The sequence below is a fragment of the Prionailurus bengalensis genome, chromosome B2 (assembly GCF_016509475.1).
Source record: "Prionailurus bengalensis isolate Pbe53 chromosome B2, Fcat_Pben_1.1_paternal_pri, whole genome shotgun sequence".
In the NCBI taxonomy this organism is placed as follows: Eukaryota; Metazoa; Chordata; class Mammalia; order Carnivora; family Felidae; genus Prionailurus; species Prionailurus bengalensis.
The window spans coordinates 33226282-33247488 of NC_057349.1; the positions used below are offsets into that span (position 1 = coordinate 33226282).

At 45.0% G+C, this 21207-nt stretch overlaps 1 protein-coding gene across 7 annotated transcripts in view; it reads left to right on the forward strand.

The window, feature by feature from the left end:
* ANKS1A (ankyrin repeat and sterile alpha motif domain containing 1A) overlaps nucleotides 1-21207 on the forward strand; it is a 179888-nt gene that overhangs the window by 108998 nt on the left and 49683 nt on the right. The gene's annotated exons all lie outside the window — the stretch shown is intronic.

Here is a 21207-nt window from a genome sequence, read left to right on the forward strand (position 1 = left end):
TAAATGCCCTACCCAAGTCTGTTCACGTTGCAGCTGCAAAGTTATGTAAACCAGAGTGAATCCCATTCCCGGTGTGGGAACAGGGCGGAGGCAATTCCTACTGCACTCTTCTCTCCAGATAAGATGAGGTTTGGGGTAGTCGGGCTGAGGTATCCTGTGCAGTAGAAAGTTTTCACTGGTTCATAAACCAAGATTTGGTGAGCCCGTACTAGATGCTAGGCCACTTGAGGAAAATCAGTTTGAGTGAGAGAGCTCCCTGGCCCATGGGAGATGACACACAGAGTTTGTGTGTTTGTAGGAATGTGTGCTCTGCCTTTGTCTTTTACTCATTTACAGTCAAGTATAGGGTTAGGCAGTTTAAGAGTAAGATAAGTCCAGGGCGCCTGGGTGGCTCGGTTGGTTAAGGGTTTGACATCGGCTCAAGTCATGATCTCACGGTTTGTGGGTTCGAGCCCCTTGTTGGGCTCTGTGCTGACAGCTCGGAGCCTGGAGCCTGCTTCTGATTCTGTGTCTCCCTCTCTTTCTGCCCCTCCCCCCCGCTCACTCTCTGTCTCTCAAAAAATAAAATAAACATTTTTAAAAAATTATAAAAGGGGCGCCTGGGTGGCTCAGTCAGTTAAGTGGCTGACTTCTGCTCAGGTCATGATCTCGGAGTTCATGAGTTCAAGCCCCAAGCTGGGCTCTGTGCTGACAGCTTGGAGCCTGGAGCCTGCTTCAGATTCTGTGTCTCCCTCTCTCTCTGCCCCTCCCTGGCTTGTGCTCTGTCTCTCTCTCTCAAAAATAAATAAACATTAAAAAAAAATTTTTTTTAATTTATTAAAAAAAAAGAAAAGAAAAGGTAAATCCAGTGTGCTCTGAAATGGCAGGAGGGGCCCATGGAGAATAAATATCAGTGGAGGTGGGGAGGGTGGAGACAAGAGGTGAGAAAGGGTAGAAGGGGAGTGGAATTAAAGAGCCAAGTGTTTTGGTGAAAACCAGGTTGAAGCTAGAAGAATGAAGAAAGGGGCCTTGGAGAAGAGAATAGCATGAGCAAAGGTGTAGAGCTGGGAAAGCTTAGGTCATTTCGTTTCTATAGAGTGTAGAATTTGTATAGGGGAGCATAAGAAATAAGGGTAGAGGGGCACCTGGCTGGATCATCCAGAAAAGCATGAGGCTCTTGATCTCGGGGTGGTGGATTCAAGCCCCACATTGGGTATAGAGATTACTTAAAAAATAAAACCTTATGGGGCTCCTGAGTGGCTCAGTGGGTTGAGCGTCCAATTTCAGCTCAGGTCATGATCTCGCGGTCTGTGAGTTCGAGCCCTGCATGGGGCTCTGTGCTGACAGCTCGGAGCCTAGAGCCTGCTTCAGATTCTGTGTCTCCTTCTCTCTCTGCCCCTCCCCCACTTGCGCTAAGTCTCTCTCTCAAAAATAAATGAATGTTAAAAAAAATTTTTTTTAACAAAGTAAAAAAAATAAAATCTTAGAAAAAAAAAGAAAAAGAAATGAGGGAGTGAGATTGGGACCAGATAGTGGGAGGGGCCTGAACATGAGGCTGAAAAGTGAGTATTTTGATTTGAAATGAAGGCAATGTCTCAGAATCCTTCAAATGGGCTGGAAGACAGCTTTACCAGTCTAACCAATTACCTCTTCTTTTTGGCCTCATCTCCTGAGCATACCTCTTCCAGCCAAGAGGTAGATCATGCTGGGTGATTCGCCACAGGATATCCGTGCTCTGTTACCACGCGGCATTGCCAGGCAGTCCTACGAGCTCCACCATTTCCTCCTGGAGAAGAGACATGAAATCACTGAAGCACCGCCTAGCTTTTAATTGAAGTTGGCCCTTCGGGGTAGCACACTAGTTGTCTCTTGGCACCTTAGTGAGAGGAGGTTCATATGCTAACATTTCCGTTGCAGGTAGAGATTGCACGTAGGTGCAGTGAACCCAGGGACTGTTTGAGGTCTAGGTGTCCTGGGCTAGTCCGTGATGTGACTGAATCACCAGAAGCAGCGTTACACTTCAAATTTGAAAAACTAAGGCAACTGAGGTCTCATTGGAAAGAATTCAGAAGACCACGAGTGAATATTAACAGGGCCCTTCATGCGAAATCCTTCATTGTTTTTGAGTCATATTATACTTGGTTTTTGTGGATATCTCTAGCTAAAGAGAAACTTCAGAAGTGTTTCCCCCAGTGGTTGGCCCTACACACAAGGCTTTGGCAGACTTTCCTGGAACAGGGCATTAGTTAATGACTGCTCCCCACTCTACCCCTGACCAGTGCCTGAAGGCTGCTTTACCGTATCTTGTGCTTGATTTTTTTTTTTTTTTCTGGTTCATCATTAGATCCCCTGGAGGTGGGGAAAGCTGTTTTGAAGGAGCGTGGGTCCAACTCAGCTCACTGTGGGGCCCAGGCGGCAGTGATCCCAGCACAGATGGGGTTGTGGGTGAGTCTGCCAGGCTGCTTCTAAGAAGGCGGTACAGGGTAATACACAGGGCTCAGGCTCCAGAGCCAGCAGACCCAGCTTTGAGCCCCCACTCCACCATCAACTCCACCTTGTTGCATGAGTGGCCTCAGGAATCCTCAGTGTTGTTACTGGTATTTGTGAAACAGAGGCAGTCAAATCTGTGTTTCAGAGGCGTTTTTACCGGTTAGATGTGTAAGTGCCTAGCACAGTTTCTAGATGCATAAAATATTGAGCGAATGATAGATATTTGTATTATTATTGTGCTTAAAGCTTTGGAGAATGGGAACTGAGGCCCAGAGTGTCTTCAGAACTTAAGAAAAGCAGAACTTTTGGGGGGGGGGGAGGGGGGTTGTCTGGTGCTGGCAGAGTGACCAGGAAGCAGTGGAGTTCAAGCCCCTCACCCCGTGACCTGCTGCGTGACTCTGGCCCACCCCAGAGACAGAAGAGTCGGCCCAGCCTGGAAAAGTAGGGCTGTAGCCCTCCATTGTTCTTTAAGAAGTTAATGAGCCTTTCTGCCAACTCCCTGAGAGGAGAAGAGAAGAGAAGTGGGGGAGAAATCGGCAGCCCTCTCTACTATTTATTTTTCAAATGTATTCTTTTACATAATGGCCAGCAGTGGCTGGTTGGTTGGTTATTGGGGCTGATGTTCCATAGCTGGGAAACCTGTACAGCCGATAGATTGAGAGTCACTTTTTCCAGATACAGACTGCTCCTTTCAGGTGCCTAGTGCAGCCCTTGCTGATTACCCAGAACAAGAGGACTTCCAAAAGTTAGCCTGGTTCAGGTAGACCCCTGAGATGGTGTTCATTATGACACTAGCATTCTCCCTATTTTCGGTTAGATTTTCAGTAACGAAAAATAATAGAGTTTGCTTTTTAAAAGAGCTCAGCCTCAGAGGAGATCTAAATCCAAGCTTCAGTAGATACTTTCTCCATTTACCAGTTAAAAGTCAAAGCTCTCGTTGTTATCTTAACGATGCCCGATAGAATAGGGGTGTAATAAAAGTTTAACTGAAAAGCTATACATAAACAAAACATTTAAAATATAGGTCAGGAATGGGAAAATCACCTACATCTCTCTACATGTTGTTAACCTCTGTTAACATTTGATGTATATCCAGATTTGGGGTCTTAATATATTTACTGATTTATAATTTGTTTTTCTTACCTAATTACTGCATTTTGTGGGTATCTTACCATGGCAGTGTCTGTAAGATCCAGATTCAGATCTGAATTCTGAGAGGCATAGTATTCTGTTACGTGGCTATATCACAGGGCTGGTGTGTTGGCTGTTGCTTCAACTATTCTCCCGTTGTTAGACACTGTGCAGGGTACCTTCCATCTGCCCTTCGGGGATGTTCCCTACCCTTCTCCACCTGCCTGTGTGCCCCAGAAGGTGGATCTGTATGGACTGCATCACCAGGCCAAAGAAATCTTGGGTTGGCTGTGTCCTCCTACTGAAGACCAGCTGTCCCCCGAGGGACCTTTCCCCAAAGCTGCTGTCTCTGGGTTCTGATAACTAGTTCCTCCCCTTCACGCTTCCAACCTGAGACTCCTGGCTGTGATTCACTCTCTCCCTTGTTTCTCTCTTCTCTTGTTGCCTTCTCTCTCTGTTATACTCTCTCCCTACTCTACCCCATCCCTTCATTGGGGCACCTGGGTGGCTCAGTCAGTTAACCTTCTGACTCTTGGTTTCAGCTCAGGTCATGATCTCAGGTTTGCGAGATCGAGCCCCTCAGTCCATGATCTCACAGCTTATAAGGTTTATGAGATCGAGCCGCTCGGCCCACACTGTCACCATAGAGCCTGCTTGGGATTCTCTCTCTCCCCCTCTCTTTCTTAGCCCCTCCCCCACTCACTCTCTCTCTCTCAAATAAATAAATATTTTAAAAATAATAATAATAGTCCCTTTATTAAGCTCCTTTGGTCGCCCCGTTTGAATGTGCCGTCTTTTTCCTGAGAGGACCCTGAGTGATACCAACATTTTTAAGCACTATTTCTATCAAGCGTAAGCAAATATAGATGGCTGTGTGCTGGAGCAGTAAACATGGCTCGTGCATGTAAATTGTAAATTAATCTTCATTTGCAGATGAGCTAGAAGGTGTGGATATTCAAGGTGCTGGGAAACAGGAGAAATGCATCATCTAACTTGAAGCCTGTCCCACCTCCAACTGTAGGGAAGAAGCCCGTTCTTTCCATAGAGCTGTGGCGTGTGTCGTCAGCGTTTCAGCTGTGTGCCCCAGAATCACCGTCTCCTAGATGTATTTCCATCCTCTGTCTCTGCTCGGCGCACATCCTCTGCACCCACGAGTGCACACCGCAGCAGCGGCAGCAATTAACGTCTGAAATAAAGACCTCGCAAGAAGAACAAAAATAACTTTCTGGTCAGATTGTGGCTTGAATGTGTATAGTCTTTGGGGTCAGATAGGTCTCTCACATACCTGCCTTTGAGTGGGATTGAAGTTTATGAAAGAGAAAACCACAGAAGGCTGCTTGTCTACTTAGCATAAACATTTGAGTAATTTAAAACTTGGCTGAAGGCTTAAGTGATAAATGTGTGTTTTGTAATCAGCGTTCATAAATATTAAACAAGTGGGAAACGGGTAAAGAGCAGGGACAACGTGCTTTGTATACATTTTGTACAAACTGAGAATAATTTCTGGCCAGGGATTTGGGGAATGGCCTGGTTTCATCTGAAATGGTAGCAGAGGGGACCCTTGGCTCTCGGATCCCTCGGTGAGAAAAGGGGCAGGAGCAGGGAGGGCGCCCTTCCAGGCCGGGTCCCTGGCCCGCCCCACCCTTCCCGGCAAACTGTCCAGTTGGAGGCATGATGTCATCAAGAGACAAGCTGATTGGTTCAACTCCACAGAGGCTGTGGTTGCTTTTAACCCTTGAGAGTTGGGTGTGCTAGGAGAAAAAGGACTTAGATATAAAATAAAGAGATTTGAGCTTGAGTTTCTGCTGACTGTGGCTAAACTTTCCTCCACACCCGGAGTCTGCAGTTTGTATTGTTCTTTAGTATGTAAACAAGCATGCTGTATAGTCTTTTTGCTGAGCCTAGCCAGCCCACTCTAGACAAGAATGTGATACTCCTACCTCTGGGGACAGATTGGAGCCTGGAGTGTCTAAGTTGCTTCCTGGTGCACACAGGAGTCACAACTTTTATCCTAGAACCTCGGAATTTGCCTTGGTCTTAAGTGGTCTGGTATGATTGAGAGCTTTTTTTTGGTTTTTTTTTTTCGTAATATTAAAAATAATCTCACTTATTTTTTAGGCGGTCCTGAATCAATAGTTTTGCCTTTCTGTCTGATAAATTCAAGTGATTTTTGTTAGCCCAGATTTGAAAATACATATATGGGCATTTCCATGGCCACACCATACATAGCGGTGTGAGTAAGCCAGAGTTAGTCCTGGCTCTGCAGTTAGTGAGGAGAGGACTGGTGTGCCCAACCCCCCACCCCCACCCCAAACAGCTCTTGGTGACATCATGCCTCCTAGTGGACAGCTTGCCGGGAAGGGTGGGTCGGCTGGCACCTGGCCTGGAAGGGCGCCTCTCCCTGTGGCTGCCACTTCATTTAGCACAGGAGTCTGGGGAGGCCTGGCTTTTATCTGCTCTGTCCTCATTTCCATGCTCTCCTCTCCTCTCCAGCTTTCTCCCTCCCTGCGTTTCCTACCTTTTTACTCCTGTTTCTTTTCTTCTTTTTTTTTTTTTTTAATCTCCTTGTTTCCCCTCTGTTCTTTCTTCCCTGTTCATCTATGCCCTTTCCAGTCTTTTACTTTCTTCCTCCTTACTTTCCTCATGTACCGTTCCTTTTCATTCTTTATTCTTCCTGGTGGCATCAAGGAGAGGCCTTTCCCCAGCTTTCTCCACCTGAAGGATTTTTCTTTTCTCTTTTTTAACAGCTGTGCCAGTGTTAACTCATGTTTCTATTCTACACAGCATTTTACTGCCTGTAGTGTTAGCTCACTTCTTTCCCCATCCGCCACCGAGCCACGCTGTCCGCCCCCTGTCCTTTCATAAACATTCTGGTTGTATTTACCCCCTTCAGGACAGCACCATCAAGGACCAGGTAGGGATTTGTGGTTATTTGTGAAATTGCCAGAAGATGAGAATTCCCCCTCTTTCCTCATTTTTGTTTCCTTATGCTTGGTTTTTTAATTTTTTTTTAATTTAAAGTTTATTTATTTATTTTAAAAGAGAGAGGGCACAAACAGGGGAGTTGGAGAGAGAGAGGGAGAGAGAGGACCCCAGACAGGCTCCTCACTGTCTGTGCAGAGCCTGACGGCAGGGCTCGAACCCACAAACCATTGAGTTCATGACCTGAGCTGAAATCACAAGTCAGATGCGCAACTGACTGAGCCACCCAGGCGCCCCATGTTTTGTTGTTTTAAACATCAGACCAAAAGCTTAGCTGACAGTGAATGTCGGTGAATATATGAGAAGAATTTGATCTTTATGCCAGTGCATACAAATGCTGAGAATCACAGAAACATTTTCTGGGACATTCTTTATATACTTTGCTTCTGCTCTTCCTTCTTTTTTTTCTAGTAATGGCATCAGTTGGATACAGACTATTTTGTATAATTTAGGAAATAGTAAATCTTATATTCTCAGCAGTTGTGTTTGAGAATCAAGTAGAGGTATTTTCATATAATCAACAATAATACATAATTGAAGTGTATTTTTATGAGAAGTTTCCATCCATTCAACTAATTTGTTGAATACCTGCTAAGCTGCAGGTACTAGTCTAAGCACTGGGGGTGAGCAATGAACAAAATAGACAAAATCCCTTCTCCCTCTGTAACTGACATTCTAGAAAGCTGGGGGGGGGGGAGGTGGGGAAGAGAAGACAGTAAGTAAAATTGTAGTATGCTAGTTGGTGATAAGAGTGCTAATGAGAAGAATAAAGCTAAGAGGAAGGATAGAACGAGATGGGGGTGAGGCTGCGGGGGAGGGGCCCTCGGACAAGGAGGGGTGGGGCCAGGCATGAGTTGAGCTGTCAAGCTGCTTTCTGTTAGTGATTAATTTCTCCTGTCAGACAAATTTGAGATTCCATTCTACACTTACATTGTCTTACAAATATATCTTACTACCTGACTTTTACTTAACTTCCTTTCGCTTTCTTTTTAGCCACTCTTGCCACCTGCTTCTTTTTTCATTTTGTTTTTTTTTTCCCCTCTGCCTTTTTTTCCCCATTAATTTGTGTTGAGTGACTTCTTATATGTGTACACATAGAAGCCTATGTACATACGTGTATTCCTTAAGCTATCAAATGAAATCTGAATCTGTAAGAATTTCCCAAACTTGATCATTGTCCTTGTTGTCATCCTGGGCAAGGATCATTGAGTGCGTGGTGAAAGAGAGATTGGGTTCTAGGACACTGTCTTAGGAAATCCATTCCATGGGTGCGTCACATGCTGAAAGCAGAAATAAAATCTAAAAACCAGGATTATAAAGCAAGGAGAAGGAAATTGAAAATTATTTAGACCAGCTGATGGCCAGGAATCTCGAATACAGAAATCCTGTGCGAGAAGTACAGATGACTAGGTAGTCAAGGGGTCAGGGCAGGTGAGTCTGAGTATCAGCACCATCGTTTTTGGAACTAAGAAATGGTGCCGATGCCCTGAAAGACTTCTTAAAGGCTGAAGGCCTGATGAATCTGAAATGCTTCTTCTTGGTAGTCAAGCCCACAGGTTCCAGACAGATAATTGCTACCAGTTAGAGAGGGAGATGCTGGTGGCCTCAAACATTCTCTGATCCAGGGTGGATTAGGGAGGTTGGTGTAGAGGGAGCTTCATAGACACCAGGTATGTAGGTCATCTTTATGAGCATATGTGCACGTAGGTGTGTATGTGTGGGTGTGGGTTCTGTGTTATTCCAGATGGTGAATTATATTACCTCTGGCATGTCCGGCTGGAGGTGGAGGATGCCTCTGTTAGCCTTGTCCAGGGACTGTGGCTGCCTGATTAGTGAATGGGTAGTGCATGCGGGCTTGGGTCTGGTTCGGGTCAAGATGCCAGGCATTGCAATGCCTCTGTCTGGTCTGGCCGTGCTCCTGCCCATCTGACCTGCTGGCTGCTTTAGCCCTCATCATCTGTGGCTCACACAGAGCCCCGTGAAGTATAGCAAAACAAGCTGGCTTCAGTCTGTTCTCACAGGACAACGATATTTCTGTGTTTTTGCCTCCATGAAATGAATAGGCCTCCGAGAAGTTTAATTTGTTTAGAGATGTGCTGTGTGGTCAGAGTGGCAGCTAAGTAATTACCTGGCCAGAAAGTGAGGGACAGGCTTTTCTATTATAGAAGACTGTAGGAAAGCAATTAATCTGGACCTCACCTGCAACACAGAGCTCTTTCCTGTACCCCAGTGTTGCACCAGCACCCTCAAAGGTGTGCTCTCTGATTGCAGCTCTTTGTTTTTGTGGATGGCTGCCCTCTTTGCCTAGGGTTCCTTCACTTCTCTTTGTCCTGCTTTTTCCCATAGATGTTCCCTTTTGATTCCTCCAGGGGAGTAGCCAGTGGGTAAGAAGAATGTTTGTGGCCCGGAGATTGTGGGCCGGGCGGAGATGCTGAGCAGTCTTTCTCAGGCATCTTGTTCCGTCTTCCTCACGCGTTCTAATGACCCAGTCTCCGGCACCACAGGGCCCACCTGTCCATAACTCACGGCAGCATGTTTATTTGTCTGGACAGGTGGAAAACTGCCTAAGCTCACTAGGGGCCTACAAATGACAATTTGTCTGGCAGTCTGTTCTTGCCTGTCCTGATTTAAACAACCAGGAAGCCATCGTAAACTCCGTTGAAGTGGTGTGGTTTGTGTAAATGTTCCGGTTCCTTTCTACTTTGGAACTAGTTATTTTCAGCAGAGCTGCCCCAGAACCCTTGGGAGTGCCTTGTCTCTGTTAGGCAGTCCTGGATTTTGCTGCCAGGGAATAGCTTCCCTCACTGACACTCCTAGGGTGGATGACGCTGGAGAAGTTTATCTCCAGGGGCTGGCTGAGCCCTCTTTGCTGACCCAGAGGATAGGAGGGAACACCAAGGAAGCTGGGATGTGGTGGCAGAGGAGTGCGCTTCAAGGGTAGGAGTTACCAGAACGTTTCCAAGGTGTTGACCTGTGCTCTGGGAGGGAATAGCTGTCTTAAACAGTCTTCATATCTAACTGCATGTAGATGTTCAGGCAAAGCCAACCCTGGAAATGGAATTTTTATACACTGGGGATTTTTTTTTAAAGTTATAACATCCAGTATTATATGGCTGAAATTTAAAAGGTACCAAAGAATATATAATTTTGTAATGCCTCCCTCTCTGTCCTCCAGACACCCAGTTCCTTTCCTGAGTTTTTGAGTATCCTTCTAGAAGTATTTGGTGCATTCATAAGCATTTGAAACATGTTAAGTGTTTTTCTTCGTAAGACAAGAGGTGCCATATTCTACACACTGCTCTGAGCCTTGCTTTTTTCGTTTGATAATGTATTTTTGAAAATCATCTAATTAACGGGGCGCCTGGGTGGCACAGTTGGTTAAGCGTCTGACTTCAGCCAGGTCACGATCTCACGGTCCGTGAGTTCGAGCCCCGCGTCAGGCTCTGGGCTGATGGCTCGGAGCCTGGAGCCTGTTTCCGATTCTGTGTCTCCCTCTCTCTCTGCCCCTCCCCCGTTCATGCTCTGTCTCTCTCTGTCCCAAAAATAAATAAACGTTGAAAAAAAAAAAAATTAAAAAAAAAAAAAAAAAAAAAAGAAAATCATCTAATTAAGTACGTAGTGTTTCCTTTTCTCTTTTGTATTTCATAGTATTCCACAGTATGGTTATACTTAATCATTTATTTTAAAACTTTTGTCTACATGGATATTTTGGATGTTACTAAGTTTTTCCTAATTATAAATAATACTGCAGGGCGCCTGGGTGGCTCAGTGGGTTAAGCCCACTTCAGCTTGGGTTGTGATCTGAGCTGACAGTGCAGAGCCTGCTTGGAATTCTCTCTCCCTCTCTTTCTCTCTCTCTCTCTCTCTCTCTCTCTCTCTGCCCCTTGTGGGATTCTCTCTCTTTCTCAAAAATTAATTAATTAATTAATTAATTAAAAGTAAATAAATAAAAGTTTTAAAATATGTACATAAATAATACTGCAATTCATATCCTTACACAAAGTCATTTTAAGATAAATTTCTGGAGGATAAACAGCTGTGTTAAGGGTTTATGCATATTAAAATTACTCTTACACTCACAACATCTGAAGAGAGCCTGTTTCTTCACACCTCACCGATGTGAGGGGGGGGTGGTCGGCTTTTTAATCTCTTTGTGGTTAATATATAGGTAATGTTATCTTGATAAAGTTTTCAAGTAGGTGTCTCTTTTATTATGTGTGAGGTCAGCATCATTTCATATGTTTAAAAAACTTTTCTGGGTTGTACTTATTCCTTTGCTTTTTCATCCCTCTATTCCTTCCTTCCTTCCTTTCTTTTTCTTTTTTTTTTTTTTTGTTGTTGATTTTATCTCTTTCTTTGAATTTGTAGAAACTCTTTATGTTTGAAAAAATTAGCCCTTTACCTATAAATATGAATTGTCTTTTGGCTTTGTTTATGGTTTTCAAAAAATTTTTAATGTTTATTTATTTTTGACAGAGAGAGACAGAGCATGAGCGGCGGAGGGGCAGAGAGAGAGGGAGACACAGAACCCGAAGCAGGTTCCAGGCTCTGAGCTGTCAGCACAGAGCCTGATGTGGGGCTCGAACCCACAAACCATGAGATCATGACCTGAGCCGAAGTCAGACGCTTAACTGATTGAGCCGCCCAGGCATCCTGTTATTGGATGGGATTTTAAAAATTATTATTGAGATATTATTGATATACAACATTGTGGATTTAAAAAAAAATTTTAATGTATATTTTTGAGAGAGAGAGAGAGAGAGAGAGAGTATGAGCATGCGCGCGCGCGCACACGCACGCGGGCGCGAGAGTGAGACACAGAATCCAAAGCAGGCTTCAGACTCTGAGCTGCCCACACGGAGCCTGATGCGGGGCTTGAACTCATGAACCGTGAGATCATGCCCTGAGCCACCCAGGTGCCCCAATGGATTTTTTATGAACATGCAGAAATTTAAAATTTTGTATAGTTGAATCAGTCTTTTCTTTAATGACTTCTGGATTTTGTGTCCTAGTTAAAAAGACCCTCCCTACTCAGATTAAGAAAATCATCATTTTCTTATTTTCTTTTAGGACTTTTATTTTTCAGGTCTAAGTTTTTGTTTCTTCTGGAATTTGTTTGTATATAACGGGTGATAAGCATCCTGTTGACACTTATTTCCATACTTTGGCTACTGTGAGTAGTGCCACTGTGAGCATGGGGATGCATAAATCTCTTTGAATATTATTCCTTTGGATATAATATATTGAATATTGTATTGAATATTATTTCCTTTGGATATAAATCCAAAACTGAAATTGCTGGATTATATGGTAATGCTATTTTTAATTTCTTAAGGAACCTCCGTCCTGTTTTCCACAGTGGCTGCGCCAGCTTACCTCCCCATGAGCAGTGGGCAGCATCCCCTTTTCTCCATATCCTCGCCAGCACTTGTGGTCTCTTTTGATGACAACCATTCTTACAGGTGCACTCACTGTGGTTTTGACTTGCATTTCCCTGATGATGAATGATGTTGAGTATCTGCTCATGTACCTATTGGCCATTTGTGTGTCTTTGGAAAAATGTCTCTTCACATCTTTTGCCCATTTTAGATTGAGTTGTTTTGATTTTGGTTTTGGTTTTGATTTTGGTTTTTTGCTTTTGTCTTTTGCTATTGAGTTGTAGGAGTTCCTTGTATATTTTGGACATCAACTCCTTATCAGATATGCGGTTTTCAAATATTTTCTCCCATTCCCTAGGCTGCCTTTCTGTTTTCTTGATGGTTTCCTTCACTATGCAGAAGCTCTTTAGTTTGATATAGTCCCATTTGTTTATTTTTGCGTTTGTTGTCTTTGCTTTTGGTGTCAAATCCGAAAAATTGCCAAGATCATACATCTTGCTGATTTTTAGCAACTATTTCATCTAGCCCACTATTGGATTCAGTTTTCCAGGTAAGGAAACTGAAGTTTTAAGAGTTGAAAGGACTTGCTTAAAGTGTTAGAGTTGATAAATGAGGGAGACTGGTTGGAGCTACAGCTTCTAAGTCTTAGTAAGATCGAATTTAGAATATAGGCAAATGGAATTTTTGTTTTCACATTAATTCACAGTTACTTTTCAATTCCTCTTGTTTCGACCCAATTTATTACAACACTGTCTTACATTTCCCCCTAACTCCAGAAAAATATTGTGTCATTGTATGTAAAGGAAAATGATTTGAGAGAAGGACTCCTAAGAGAAAGCATGAGTTTTTCTTTTCACTATTAAGGCCCAAAGGATTTCTTCCCCTTCTCACCATCCCAGATGGAGAACTGTTAGGTTTTGGTTCTTTTCTGCTTTTGTTTTTGCTTTGTGTGACTTGCAGAGCACTGTGGTGATTTCAGGCAAATTCTCAAATTAAGAAATGGGAAGAAATCTGAGTCACCATGTCATCCACCTGCATTATGGACAGTCACTTCCATGTTCTCTAAAAGTGAATTTCTGGCTTCTTCCTGGAAACTTCCAAGTGACTGCCTTTGCGGTCCACCATTGCTTGTATGAAATCTCAGAAAATCCTTTCTCATTTCCAGCTCAGATCGGTGACTTCCACCTCCTCAATTCTGGTTCTACCTTGAGGGTCATGCACACTGTCCTGCTAAACAGTCATTCCCATATTTAAAGCTGCAGTTCTGGGGGTGCCTGGCTGGCTCAGTAGGTTAAGCGTTCTACTTCGCTCAGGTCATGATGTTACAGTTTGTGGGTTCAAACCCCGTGTTGGGCTCTGTGCTAACAGCTCGGAGCCTGGAGCCTGCTTCAGATTCTGTGTCTCCCTCTCTCTATCTCCCCTTCCCCCACTTGTGCTCTGTGTCTCTCTCAGAAATAAATAAATATTCAAAACAAAACAAAACATTTTAAATCTGCGGTTCTGTCCTCCTGCCCTCAAACCTTCGTGTTTCACTGCAGGCACCCCAGTTCTTCTCCTTTTCCTCAGATGACTTGTTTTCCAACTGCATCTGTCCTGGCCGTTGATGCATCCAGGTCACCAAGTCCTCCTGAAGTCATATGACATCATTACAGATTGCATTATACGGCATGATGAGATTTTACTTGCCACATGGCTCCTGATAATGCTTCATCAAGGATTGTGATTGCCTCCTTAGTCTCCTGAAAAATTAAAGGGATGAATCTGTCAGTGAGCCCAAATCAAGGACTGTATGCATGACCCCTCCAGAGCCCCTACACCCCTATCAGGAGGCCTTACGGAAAGCTGTTCTCTGAAGGGACTGAGAGCTGCATGTTGCCCTGGGAAGCTTCTGCCTGTGCCTCCTGCCTGGGAGACGCAGCTGAGCCTCTCCCCTGTTGCTTTTTGGCAGAATCAACGTAGGTCTTTCCTGCACCCCCTTACAGAACAATGCCTGTGACTGCTGTCCACGTACCAGCCAGAATCATTCTGCTCTGGATCCCTGAGCCTTTCTTAGGCATTGTTTAGCAGGTACAAGATTCACCCTGCCCTTAATTTGCAAGTAAAGATGCTTTTATGCCAATTTTTCAGTTAAAATCAGTAGGATAGATGGGGACTGGGAGAGCCTATTTTGTATAAATGACCCCTAGCCAGTCCCCGTAAAGAGTGTCTCAAGCCCAGGGTGCCTGGGTGGCTCAGTAGATTAAGCATCTAACTTTGGATCAGGTCATGATCTCATGGCTCATGAGTTCAAGCCCCACATTGGGCTCTGTGCTGACAGCTCAGAGCTTGTAGCCTGCTTCAGATTCTCTCTCTCTCTCTCTCTCTCTCTCTCTCTCTCTCTCTCTCTCTCCCCCCCCCTTCATTTGCACCCTATCTCTCTCTCCTTCAAAAATAAAGAAACATTAAAAAAATTTTTTTGAGTGTCTCAAGCCCTCACTTGCCCTTGACTCTGAAGTCTTCCTCTTCTTCCCTCCTGTGTCAGTCACCATGTTTCTTCCCACAGCCTCTCCTCTTCCATTCCCACCCCCCTCCCCAGTATCACCTCAGTAGCTACCTCCTCAAATATTCTCCTGCTTACCTTTGGGTTTCTCCTCTAGTCCTTCTTACTTGTGGCTGCTTTTTCATGATCTGAAATATTTTGTATTACCTCCCCTGACTAAAAACTACCTTTGGTCCCTTATGGCTCCAGTACAGAGTTTACATTCTTTGGCCTAGAGCTCCTGGGTCTCCAGAGAATGGCCCCAGGGTCAGCTTCTATACCTGGCTTTCTCTCCTGTCTTCTACTCTTATTTTGTCTGGCTCCAGGCAATTTCTTTACCCACGATTTTCCTCTACACTTTGGTTTATACCTTTTTTCCTGTTGGCATGGCTTTCTTGATTTCTTTTTGTTGAAATTCCACCCATCCTTAAAGACTTGCTCGGTCATTCATTCAACACATTATCGAGAGCCCATTGTATGGCAAACATTGAGCTAGGTGCTGGGTGTATGGAAGGGACACAGTAAACAAACATCCAGCTTTTGAGGGACTTACAGTCTAAACGGAGAGACAGATAGTAAACAAGTACAAACAAAAAATATTTCACAAAGATAAGTGCTCTCAAAGAAGCATATAGTACTCTGGGGTGGGGCAGGGAGGGTTAGGGACAGGCCCCATTTGGATTGAAGGAGTTAGGCTGGTGAGTGGTGGGGACCAGAGGGTCCAGTCCCTGCTGCAGACCTTCCTGCCAACACCTCACGATTACAGAGGCGGCCCCCCTTTGGCTGTGGACTCCTCAGCCCCGACTCCTCAATCCTGAGCCCTACTCAGTGATTGGCACTATGGGCATTGCTGATCTTGTTTTTTTGTGCATGGTTTGTCTCCCTAATCAGGTTAGAGACATTTCAAGGGTAGTAATAACGGTTCATTTCTGCAAGCCCTCAGGTTTCCCTTCCCAGAATGGGCACTTAGAAATGTGAGCCAGTGGTCAAGGATCTCAGATGTTGGAGGTCCTGAGTCCTTAAAATGCCGTGTTCACTCCAAAGAGCTGAAGGTTTGAATTGCTAAAGACCTTGCCATGCTCGGGCATAGATATCGTTCTTTTTCTTCTTGAGGGAAATATAATAATTAAGTCCTTCTCCATCTCACCCTTAAATTTTGAATTTGATTTTCTTTTTCATTCTCTAGTAACATATAATAGCCCTTATGCACCATAACTGAAGGATTCTAGAAAATATGTGGTATAATTTTGCTTCACAAATGAGAGCATAGAAGTTTATGGATTTCAGGAGAGGTTTATTGCTAATGTTTTGTGGATTTCTCAATTTGATGGATTAGGCCCCTCCCCTTAATTTTTTTTAAGTTGAAAATGTTTTACTAAAACATTCTGATTTGGAAAGGGAGGGTTGTATTTGACATTTAAATGCCAGTGTAAGTTTAAGCTAACTCCATTTACTGCCTGCCCTCTTATACATAAAAGAATTAACATTTATAAAAAAATATTGAAAAGAGAAGCCCCCTTGGAAATGTCACAGTATTACAACACTTTCTACTTTCAAGTAGCATATATATAAGTCAAGAACAAAAATAGGTTTGGTCCATTCTTGGCCCTTAATCCTTTAAATTAGACTGGGAAGAGGAAAGAACCAAACCAGATATGGGATATTTTGGTGAAAATATCAGCTTCTGCCCAGGTAGCTCCATCTGTCCCCGTAGGTCTCCAGAAGGACTTGCTGCGGTAGAGTGAATGCGTAACTAAACAAATCCTTAGCGGGGTCCATGTGTTTCAAGCCATTACAGGCTTTATAGGCACTTATTCAATAGAGCAGAAGAGTTAGTTAGCATCTCTGACTTATATGAATGCTGGTGGAATTGATTTGGCTAAAGCGAAAATTTCTTGAAGTCTATTTTTTAAAAATCAGAAATATTGCTGCTGATCTAGAAATAAGGTCCTTGATGAGTCCTCCCCTGTTGGGGTATTAACCCAGAGATCTGGCCATGCTCCAGTTCAGATAATGCTGTTTCTCTGTGCTAAATTCCTCCTGAAGGTTCAATTAGATTTGGCCTTTATTCATCCTGGGCAATGACTGGAAAACTGCCAATTTCTAAGGCCAGAGCTTAGTGGTGGACGCATTTGTTTCACTGCTGACAAAGATTTCAATGTAAAATGTCCCAGGCCCTTGAGGATGGAAAAGGAGACCGATCTCAATGAAGCACAAGCTTATTGGCCCTCGTGCTGAGATGCGTTAACGTCTCTCTGTGCCCTGGAAGGGGTTCCTTGCTAGGATGGACCTGAGCAGGCTGGAATTTGCTGCCTATTCAGACCCCATTCCTGGGAGACAGGTCCACTAATGAGGTGTTTTATTTGAAGTCACCAGTGGTGTTAACACCCGCAATTCCTTTGGTCAGTGATTACACAAAGCAGCATTTACTGGGTCTTAACATGGCTTGTGGAAAATGCCACCTGCATTTGGGGAGCATTGTGTACCCCTACCAAGTTTGTGGCTATGCTCTTTACTGGATTTAACTTAGACAATGCTTCCTAGTTGGATTAATTAAAATATATTTCCAGGTGTTTGTAGGCTCTGGCATTACTTGGGTCATTGCATCATTTGCTACGTTTTATGTCCTGTGGCAATTGTGTCTATATTTCTTCAGTGTTGAGCTATTAAAGGAAACACGACTTCATAAATCTGAGGTGAGGTTGGTTAGAAACAATCAAATCTACAAAGGTGAGGGCTCCATGTTCAAGGAAAGGAATCCTGAGCTGAGTGTGTGATTGACAGCTGTGAAATCACCAAAGGACTACATAGGCCAGTCACAGCCTTGTTCCTAAATCCTAGCGTAACAAAGTAAAACACAGATGCAGAAACTTAGGAAACCACTCGCTTTACCCAGGTGATAGTAAGCCTGTGGGACTCATTACCCTGTGAGTGGGTGGAATACGTTGACTTGGGAACTGTCTCACTAGGAGTAACAGTCAAAAAGGCACAAGCTGGCCTCCCTGGAGCCCTGTTCCCAGCCACAGTGCCAGTGGCTGTCCAGGCTGGCTGAGAGTGTGTGCTTTATCAGCAGGTACTTATTAGATGCCAACTATGTGTCAGGCACTGTGCTAGATATTGGGTGCAGGGGGTGCAGATAAAGGACACAGTTCTTTCTCTTAGCTTCCTTGAAGGACATCAAGGGTGGCTCCTGAGTTCTGGATAAGGAGGGTTTGGGGACAGCAGTCTGATTGGAAGTAGGGGCTAGGTCTTAATGATATGCTTCACTGTTTTTACTTAAGTTTTATGTGTTAGATTAACAAAAATAGTTTGGTTGTTTTGGTTTTTTTTAAGTTTATTTAGTTATTTTGAAGGAGAGAGCAGGGGAGGGGCAAAGAGAGAGAATCTCAAAACAGGCCCTGCACTGCCAGCATGGAACCCGACTCAGGGCCCAAACCCTTGAACCATGAGCTCATGACCTGAGCCAAAATCAAGAGTCAGACGCTTAACTGACTGAACCACCCAGGCGTTGCCAAAAATAGTTTCTAAATATGCTTTTATTTATACCTTATGTGAGACTAAGAAAATGTTAGTTGTTTATATGTAAAAGAATATTTTCTTTGGGTTTGCCTGGCAAGGGACTATCGAGATTGTAGGTAGGTAAATGTGCCCCAGCCCCATGGTATCCCTCCCTGAGGCTGCCATCGCTGAACTCCCGTTTCCACCTGTGTAATCTTTTTTTTTTTTTAACTTTAAAAAAATATTTATTTTGAGAGCATGAGTGGGAGAGGGGCAGAGAGAGAGGGAGAAAGAGAATACTAAGCATGCTCCACACTGCCAGCATGGAGCCTGACACGGGGCTCGATCTCATGAATGGTGACAATCTGACCTGAGTCGAAATCAAGAGTCAGCCGCTTGACTGACTGAGCCACCCAGGTGCCCCTCCACCTGTGTAATTTTAATGCCACGTTGACATATGGGTCTTAGGGTAGTTTTTTTTCGTTTTACCAAGTGCTCTTTACTGAGGCTCTTCAAGCCTGGCTGCATGCTGACCAGAGGTTGCCAGCCTGGGTCCGTCAGAAATCAGCCTCACTTCTTTTCCCAGTTGCACAGTTGATTTGTTGGTGATTTGGGGCAAATTATGGTCATCTCTGGGTAACAGTTTCTCCTCCTGGAAAGTGAAATAAAACCAGAATGTTTCTGCAGGTTCCCCACGGAATCCGGAAGGTCAGTGCTTTGCCTAGGACACATCAGGAGAGTTGTTCAGAAGGCAGGCCTCTCAGAAACACAGTGGTGTCACCGGTGGCTGCCCTTCACAGGTGGCTGCCCCACCTCTCCCCACTTGCGTCCTGCTTTGCATTCAGAGCAGGAAAGCTGTTAGCACAAGGCTCATTTAAAACCTCGGTGGAGGAGGTTATCATAGCATCCTTAATTCTGGTGAGCGGCTCCAGTTTCCCCCTCAGCAGTTGGAGTGATTAAATGTCATACTCTATCAGGGGAGTACCAATTAAGAACATGGATTTCATGCTGGGTGCTTTCACAGTCTTTGGCTGGTTTGGGCCATAGTCCTGACCCACCTTGGCAGCACCTTGAACTGGGGCATCTGTTGACTGGTTGGACTGACCAGCCAGAAGGGTCTCGGGGCCAGGACTGCTGGCAGGGCTTCACCTGCCCTGTCACAGTCAGCCCCCAGGAGCAGCTAAGATGTTACGCATATTTCCCATGACACCGCCCAGACAGCCACGCAGAATGTTTTTGCTTTGAGCCACAATGTTCCTTTGATTCATTGTAAAATGTCTGAGCTGGACAGTTCCCTCAGTAAACTGAGGCCCACGGAGGATGTGACCTACTCAGAGTCTCACAAGACCTTTGACAGCTCCCAGACCTCTGTTGCTTAGCAACGTCTTTGGGACAGAGTGGGCACTGTCGCTCATTGAATAAATGAGCAAACCCAGATCTCCTGGGATTTGTTTGAGTAACAGAGTTCATTTTACCTTTTTTGGTTCAAACCATCAGCATGCCGAATCTCATTTGGGTTCAGTGATTGATCTAGATAGAGTGTTAGAAGATTCCACCTACTTTCTTGAAATAGAGTATCACCCCATGTTGCACATGCCACAGGGAAAGTTTAACCTTCTCGTCACTCTTTCCCTCATTTGTGGCACTTTTAAGCAGTGGTCCTCAAAGTGTGATCGCAGACCAGCAAGCATCAACTACAAGTGGGAACGTGATAGAAATGAGAATTCTCGACTCCTCCCAGACCTGCTGAATTTGACTCTCTGGGGGTGGAGCCCAGCAACCAATGGAACAGATGATTCCCTTGCTGCTGAAGTTTGGCAACCACTGCTTTAAGAGCTGTCTCGGCAGGGTTTCCTCCAGTGTGGGGTTGTATAACATTCATAATCAAATAAAATTTAATGTAGGTTTTTTCTGACACATTTAACATATCCATGGTAGTTATTGTGCGAGTGGTAATTAAGCAAATGAAAAGCAGTTCTTATAAATGGCTATTATGAGTATTACCCAGGCAAATCAGGTTTTTATAGTTATTTCCCCCTGTTAGCCGGCTTTCTAGTATCTGACAGTGGCCATGCTGTTGGCAGTTTCCCTCATTACACAGATATACATCCTTCGGACACCCACAGAGACAACACTCATTCATATTTGAAGTCTGGCTCTAATTTCCCAATTGTTGGGGTTCCCTGGGATCATCTATCTTAGGTTGTGTTCCCCCGAAAGCAGGATTTAATGCAGATAGTTTATTTGGGAGGTGATCTCCAAAAGCACTGGTAGGGGAATGGGGTCACGAGAAAGAAAGGAAAGCAATTAAAGGGTTTGTTATCATGGGGTTACCACTCTGAGCCCTGGGGCTCAGCCCCACTGGGAAGCCCTGACAGGTGGCCTCAGTTACCCCACTCGAGGGCGGAGGGAGCTCTGGGGTCTTTACCACCTCCAGTCGGTGTGGGTGAGAGCTGCTCCCTTAGCGGGAAGAGGGGTGGGACATTATCACCCTGGCACTTCCAGTCAACGTAGGGCGTGGGCCTAGAGGGCTCTGGAGGCCAGAGAGGACCCCCTCAGAGCGCTGCAGGTGCTTGTGGTTGCAGACTGTCCGGTGGACAGGCTCAGAAGTGATGAGTGTCGGGAGAATGCGGGCAGGGACTGGCAGCACCTAATGTGCCACCCGTCAGTGGTCCAGGCTGAGGTTTCTCCGGCTTTCCTGGATGCCCCCGCCCTGCTCCTGTGCCGGGAGGGCTTTGTGGAGCACAACCTCTCCCTCTTGGCGCTCCAGGACAGACCTGCTCCTGGGGTCCCCGTTCTGGGGGAGTGTGGCAGGCACGTACCCTGGGGCCTGAAAGCAGCTGCCAAGGACGGTGTCAGGAGTAAGGGAGAGGGTGCTGTGAGAATACTCTGGATCTTAGAGTCTGAGCCAGGGAGAGGGCAGGATGGAGTAAATGAAGAAATCTAGGGCTGTAAGTGGCTGACATTGGGTCTCTGCTCTGATGGAGAAGAAAAGGAAAAGCAGAGGCTTCTGGGCACTGGTAGGAGGAGAAGAAGGCAGAAGAGAAACTTCGACTTCTTGTCAGCACAGCCCTACATGCCCTTTCCCCCAACCCTGAACAGCACTCTCGTCCTGCCCACCCTTGGGTTCTAGTCTCTCCAGGCTGCAAAGAAGGGTCAGAAGCCAACCAGGCTGAGGAGGGGAGCTGTGTGCCAGGCCCCCCTTTGGGTGGATCTCTTGGCACACTGTGG